The sequence below is a fragment of the Triticum aestivum genome, chromosome 6D (assembly GCF_018294505.1).
Source record: "Triticum aestivum cultivar Chinese Spring chromosome 6D, IWGSC CS RefSeq v2.1, whole genome shotgun sequence".
In the NCBI taxonomy this organism is placed as follows: Eukaryota; Viridiplantae; Streptophyta; class Magnoliopsida; order Poales; family Poaceae; genus Triticum; species Triticum aestivum.
The window spans coordinates 259,027,723-259,035,043 of NC_057811.1; the positions used below are offsets into that span (position 1 = coordinate 259,027,723).

The window sequence follows — 7,321 nt, forward strand, 5'->3', positions numbered from 1 at the left end:
ACATTTTCATTTTTAGCGATCCAAGATAACATTGAGTCCATAGGAAAAGCCAATACTATTAAAGGGTATGAGGTGTTGCTTAATGGTTTGCTTGCTCAAAATGCTTAGTGATATGCTCCAAAAGCCCTCAACCACTTTCTCGTATCCACATATGTCCCAAACCAAAAGTCAAACTCGGCCCCACCAATTTGATCTATCCGGCGCCACCGAGTTTATTTGACATAGCCACTGCCAGAAACCCTAATCAGTTCGGTCTCACCGATAGGGATCTCGGTCTCACCGAGATGGGATTGCAAACTCTCGGTTTCCCTTCGTAACGTTTCGGTCTAACCGAGATGAGTGACCAGTCCCACCGAGTTCGCAATGCAAACTCTCTGTTTCCCTTTCGTAACGGTTCGCTCTCACCGAAATGAGCGATTCGGTCCCACCGAGTTTGCCTGACCAACTCTCTGTTTGCCTATTACAGAAATCGGTCTCACCGAGTTTATGTGATCGGTCTCACCGAGATTACGTTATGCCCTAACCCTAATGAAATCGGTCCCACCGAGTTGACATGTCGGTCCCACCGAAAAGCCTAACGTTCACATTTTGAACTAAATCGGTCTGACCGAGTTTCATGATTCGGTCCCACCGAGTTTGGTAAATTGTGTGTAACGGTTAGATTTTGTGTGGAGGCTATATATACCCCTCCACCCACTCTTCATTCGTGGAGAGAGCCATCAGAACGTGCCTACACTTCCAGCATACATTTTCTGAGAGAGAACCACCTACTCATGTGTTGAGACCAAGATATTCCATTCCAACCACAAGAATCTTGATCTCTAGCCTTCCCCAAGTTGCTTTCCACTCAAATCATCTTTCCACCAAATCCAAATCTGTGAGAGAGAGTTGAGTGTTGGGGAGACTATCATTTGAAGCACAAGAGCAAGGAGTTCATCATCAACACACCATCTATTACCTTTTGGAGAGTGGTGTCTCCTAGATTGGTTAGGTGTCACTTGGGAGCCTCCGTCAAGATTGTGGAGTTGAACCAAGGAGTTTGTATGGGCAAGGAGATCGCCTACTTCGTGAAGATCTACCCTACTAAGGCAAGTCCTTCGTGGGCGATGGCCATGGTGGGATAGACAAGGTTGCTTCTTCGTGGACCCTTCGTGGGTGGAGCCCTCCGTGGACTCGCGCAGCCGTTACCCTTCATGGGTTGAAGTCTCCATCAACGTGGATGTACGATAGCACCACCTATCGGAACCACACCAAAAATCTCCGTGTCTACATTGCGTTTGCTCCCTCCAAACTCCTCCATTTACCTTCATATGCAAATGATTTACATTCCGCTGCTATACTCTTAGACTTGCATGTGTAGGTTGATTACTTGACTTGTGCTAAGTTGCTAAAATCTGCCAAGACTTAAAATTGAGAAAAGGCTGATTTTTATTTGGTCAAGTAGTCTAATCACCCCCCCCCCTCTAGACATACTTTCGATCCTACAATTGCCGAAATTTTGCAATTGTGTAGTGGGTGTATAATATGTTGCGGTACAAGGTGGAGGTGTATGCACTGTTGTGTAACCACATGTTCTTTCACCAATTCTATCAATTGATGAAGTTTCGTCTTCTTGGAAAAATCTAGCCTTTATTGCAGCATAATCAGGAAACAACCCATTTTCATATTGTTCAAGGCAAAGAGCACTAATCCTCTTGTTTTGTGTCAAGCTCTTTTTTAATGCAGCCACAACCGCTTCTGGAAGGGATTGCTCCGCAATACTTTCATATTCTTTCGGCAATGATTCATGAGTGTTACTGAAATTCTCAAATTGCGTACAGCATGCATTATATGCTACAGTATTAGATGACGACACATGTGTTTCTGCAAAATTTTCACTTATTCGGCTATGACCATGAATGTGCGGGGCCGAATTATGAACATCTAAAGTTGCGTACGGTGCTGAAAATTTACTAACAAGAGGTGTAGCATATGATGGTTGAGAGTAATTGGCCGAATAGCTAGTAGTAGCGTGGCCAATTCTCCCATCCATCGGCATGGTTGAATTAGTATATTGCAAATTAGTTGCCGATGAATAAAAAGGTGAAACACTTTGCCGCATGCTATTGGAAGTTCCCACACGAGGTGTTTCAACTTGATCGACCAAACTCATCATGTCATTCATCGGCATAACGATTTGTGGGGTTGCCGATGCATGAGAGTTGGATTACATATGGTACATGTTACTAGTATCATAAGAAGTTAAAGCATGTAATTACCTTGAATCGGCCTTTGCACGTAATTAGATGCATGATTGAAAAACTAGGGCTTGCCGATAGAGTATACTCATTGAACGATCTATTAACACCATATGAATTATTTGCATCTACAGTAGTGAATTGGGTATTCATATTATCTTTGTAGATTGCAAACCCTAGATGACGATCTCTTCATAGCAAGAACGGGCTAGAGACCGTTCAAGGCTTCATCCCCAACGGAGTTGCCAAAATGTGTGTTCGCACATGAACACGTCACCGTGTACCCTCGACGCCGGGGGTGATGCACCGCAGCTCACGTCGAACGAGACCAGGCCGGAAGCGCGGTACGCAGGCAATCCGACGGGTGCTTTTGAGGACTCGAAACCCCACGCGCCCGGGAGGGACCCCGTCTAGACGCACGTCGGCGATGGACTGCCCTAGGTCAGCCTGATAGCCCCTAGGGCCTCGAGGTTCGCCGCCCTGCAACAAGAAGAACAGACGAAGAACGAGGAAGAAGAAGAACAAAGGGAGAAGATAAAAGTAATGGTAAAAGTAGTAGAGGGATTTGTTCGATTGTGTGTTGTTCAATCGGCCGCCACCCCTTTGGTATATAAGAGGCGGCTGGACTTCCCGTGCAAGAAAAATGCTTGGATTCACGTCCAAAACTCTAGTCAAATTTGGATTGATTTTGTCCGAACTTTCCAAAACTGTCCAGTTTTAACTGGCTGCACCTTGCAGGTCTTTTTTATGGCAGTAAACGACCTCGATGAAAACGCGCCCAAAAGCATATTTACTCGCTTCGACAAGGCGAACAACTTTCATGTTGAACGTTTTTCGATTCGAAGCCATCTACTGGGCTAAAACGGTCACGCAAAATATCCATTTGCTCGTGCTACCTATGAGACATGTGTCTGGTGGGGCGCGCCATATTTCGCCTCATGACAGAGCTGCATTCCGATAGTTCTAATTTTTGCATATGTACTTGGATTGGGACGATTTTTATATCAGAATTGATAGTTTCGACGAGACGAAGACAATTCGTGTAGATCATTTTTCCATATGAGGCCGTCTTGGGGGCGTAATCAGCCGAATAGTATTCTGAATATAAAATCTCAATACTTCAAACACAACTTCTTTCTTAGAGATGAGATCGGATGGCTATGGCCCAAATATCAAATTTTCTCCTTTTAACGATACAGAACTTTCTCACTTTAAGCACTTTTCTATTTGAAGCCATTTTAATTATGTTTTTGACCATGTCAAAATCTGATGTCAACATATCGATTATGCAAGTTTACGTAGCAAAAATGATATATAAATCCAATAATATAAGTTTTGGTGACATGCATTAATATTTTACTAGTCTAGCACTCCATCCGTCCCAATATAAGTGTCTCAACTTTATACTAGCTCTAATACAAAGTTGTACTAAGCTTGATACAGTTATATTTTGGGACGGAGGGGGTACGTGGTTAAAGTTTACTAGTACATATGCCCGTGCGTTGCAACGGGCTCCTCATCTAAGTTGTAACGTCCCTATAGGGCGCGACATCCTCCATGAACGTGTGACCCCGGCGGCCTACTGCTCCACCCAACAAGTCGTCCTAGGGGAATGTAGCATCCAAACGATGCCAATGGGTGATGAGGAGACCGAAAACCAGGATATGCTATTTATTTTACGGATCTATAAGGAAAGAAAAAGGTCAATCTAGTAAGACAAGAAACCATTTAGAATGAATAGTTACCCTAACTTTATTTCTCTCTATAGCTCGGGGGCTATGGAAGGCCGGTCTCCCGCTTAAGATAAAAATCTTCCTATGACAAATGTTCCAAAACCGCCTACCGAGGGCGGATAACGTTGCGAAACGCAACGGACCTTCCGACTGGTCTTGTGTGGTGTGCAGTACCATCGAGCTGCAAATCATGCCTTCTTTCGTTGTCACCTAGCCAGGTTTTCCTGGAGCACAGTTAGAGCCGCTTTCCAGCAAAACTGGAACCCTTCATGCGGTGCCGATCTTTTACAAATTATTCATACGCAAAAGGGGGCTAGTGCAAGGATTGTTTGGTGATGCGTAGGGGCGCTGCTTTGGTCCTTATGGACTGTGCCTAATAAGATGACCATCGAGAAGAAATTCCCTTCTCACCCAGCCGATGTCCTGTCCTCTTCTTGCAGACCTAAACACCGTTGGGGAAACCGCGAGACGAGGAGCGCATGATCGAGACGATGGAGCGGATCTTGCTCAAGACTGATATCATTTTGCATCTCGTTTCTTTGTGTATGCTTGCCGATGACTTGTTATTCCAGCCTGCGTGCTGGTGTTGATGGACCTCTTTTATTTTGGCTGGTTCTGTAATACTTAAGCTGGATTGCCGTGGTATCTGTTTTTAGACTTTGTAAACGCTGCCTTGTTGGCTTTATTAATTTAAAGCCGGACGACTTTGGCGTCTTCATTCTAAAAAAAACTTTATTTCTCTCAATACTAAAGCCAAAATGACACGAAAATAAGTGTTAGATTCTACTCTTTGTTATACTGCCTTTTACTTACAAAAACTTTGGATAGATACCTTGAATTTATTATGCATGCGTCGAGTTAATCATCTATTTATTTATAAACATAATATATTGAACTGGGGATTTCTGAATATTTTGGTGTAAGATGTATATTTACTCACGTAACATTGAACTATACAAATACTTGGACATACATTTATACTCAACCATGTAAATATGAGAAGTTCGTTATGCGTCTATAGTGATAGCTCTGTTTATCTGTATACAAATTTCATGTTAGCAGATAGAGAGGGAAAAATGATGTCATAGTATATATGAAGAGAAGTATAACTGACAATATACAATAATTAGCTAATTACTACGATGAGTTTTTTCCAGCGCTGCATCGCCTCCTGAACATAGGAATTTTGTTAATTCAGTACGTATGGAAGGCAAGAGCGTCAGACATAAAAACTGATAGTACATATGCCTGTTGCTTAACTCAGTTACTAATAAGATGAGATCGATCATTGAACTTCTAAACATATTAATTCATAGGAGCTCTTATACTCTATTTACAGCAAACATATTTCTGCCTGTCTGATTTCCATCACAAGTCTAATTCCTATAATCCAAGGGGAAGTATTAAAAACACATGTGCGCATATCAGGAAACTATCAAAGCACAAACATATTTCTGCACACCTGATGTCCATCACGCCATGTGACTTGTATCCCATTAGAACGAACACAACAACCAACACAATTGAATAGGTCCTTCCTGGTAGCCTGCAGGAGCGTCAAGGAGCCAGCCTTAACTGTAGGGACATATCAAGAAAATTTGAGGCGTTCAAGCACGTGCTCACTGAAACCAAACCAAATATTGTCGGCATCGGCGAGATGTCCGTGCAGGGTTCAACTTTAGACTTTGCAGACTGCAGACCGCCCCAGCTGGTTCCCCCCTCCCTCCATCGTGTAATCTGGTAAGGAGAAGTGCTGCAAGATACGCAGAAAAGGCCAATTTTTCTTGATAAGATATTATGGATCAAGCCTGTTTATTGGGGATTCTGTTATAAATCCAACAACCTGATAACCGAGGGATTTAGGATGGGGGATTATTTACCGACGGCGTGGGGCGATGGTAGAATAGATGAACTCCAATTGGATTTAGAGTGTGATTTGCGTGCCACCACCAATCCAACATATTCCTCCACTTGACAGCCTCAACTACCGATGTCGCCTCCTTACTTCACATTATTGTGGATCCTCATCGGACGCATCAATCATCCTGTAATGCAAAACCTTGAATATGATAAGGGGAAGGCATAGATGGACCGAATCACGTTCTCCTTGTTGGGAATCCAGTACGGATGGAACCATGAAGTCTGGGATGGAATAAAACACGACATGGAGAGATAGAGGAAGAACATCCTTTTAAAGAGTCGTATGTGTGGGATAGTTGGTCAGGAGTCCATGGCAGTTCATCCTACAGCTGCGGATGTGTAACATGTAAATACCGGTTTTACCTATTTCCATCTTGACCTTTGGTGACAACTTCTGCTTGGTTGTGGAACCTACACTTGACAGTTGTGACAATATCACAATATGTAAATTTTGAATACTGGGATAGAGGAATGATTCAACATGTCTAAGAAAATACTACTAATGAGTCATACTGCAGATTAGCCAAACTCTTGTGTCAGGCTCAGACACATCTTTTTTAGATCGGGAAACAAAATACTGATATACTGTGCGAAAACAACTATTTTTCAGGAATCTAGCTTCATGTAAGCATGCAGAGTTGATTTTTTACTTCCAATTGAACAATTACAGAAAAAATCAATCCTCTCAACTTCAAGGTAGGTGATGCAAGAAATGGAAATGGCAATGGCAATGCACAATTTAATGTTGATAAAATCTGGAATAGTTAACACAGTCTGCAATGCAGACTACCCTCATTGACTCTGGTGCAACTCCTGCAGTGATAACCAGAAATCTTAATAAAATTAAGTTGAAAAGTGGACAGAACACACATTATGAGTGAACCATGAACAATACTTGATGCTAGAAAATCTTGTATTGATGTGCTCAAGGTAATTATATGCTATGTCTTCCACCGAAGAATGAAGTATTCGCTAGCTAGTTGTGCATGGTAAGCTTCTTCTTGAAAAGAATTACTCAATGCAAACTTCTTACTGAAATGGATACTGCAGAACTTGTGCTACTTGTGATGCATCATCAATCAATTCATACTATCATAAAAAAATGTATCACAACCTTTGGCATGAGCAGCAGCATATCATTCTCACCTGGAGCAGTTACCTGAATAAAAATGAATCAAAACTGCAGGAGATATTGTCCATGCATTTAGATCTGCAGCTTTACTATGCCCCCAGCATATTTGTGTTTCCCCAAACCATCTTCTTTTCCTGAACCTTTATTTCCCTAATGAACATGATGGCTTATGATTGTGGTAGCCTCGTAAGATTGGTAGAGAACACTATCATGTGAGACACGAAGCCCTCATCCTCACAGAAGGTCAAACTAAATAAGATATGTGGTAGTATGGACGTCAAAGAAGATGCTTAACAGCC

The 7,321-nt window shown here is 42.4% G+C and overlaps 1 long non-coding RNA gene across 6 annotated transcripts; it reads right to left on the reverse strand.

The window, feature by feature from the left end:
* Window positions 1–4,882: 4,882 nt before the first annotated feature.
* On the reverse strand, window positions 4,883–7,030 carry LOC123144585 (uncharacterized). Of its 6 annotated transcripts, none has more exons than XR_006471740.1 (4): window positions 5,851–7,030; window positions 5,605–5,723; window positions 5,433–5,516; window positions 4,883–5,141 (listed from the first exon to the last, which is right to left on the reverse strand). It is a non-coding gene; the product is annotated as an uncharacterized lncRNA (long non-coding RNA). The 6 variants fall into 6 exon arrangements; XR_006471741.1 differs by having other exon boundaries at window positions 4,883–5,353; XR_006471739.1 differs by having other exon boundaries at window positions 4,883–5,516.
* Between the last annotated feature and the right edge of the window lie 291 nt (window positions 7,031–7,321).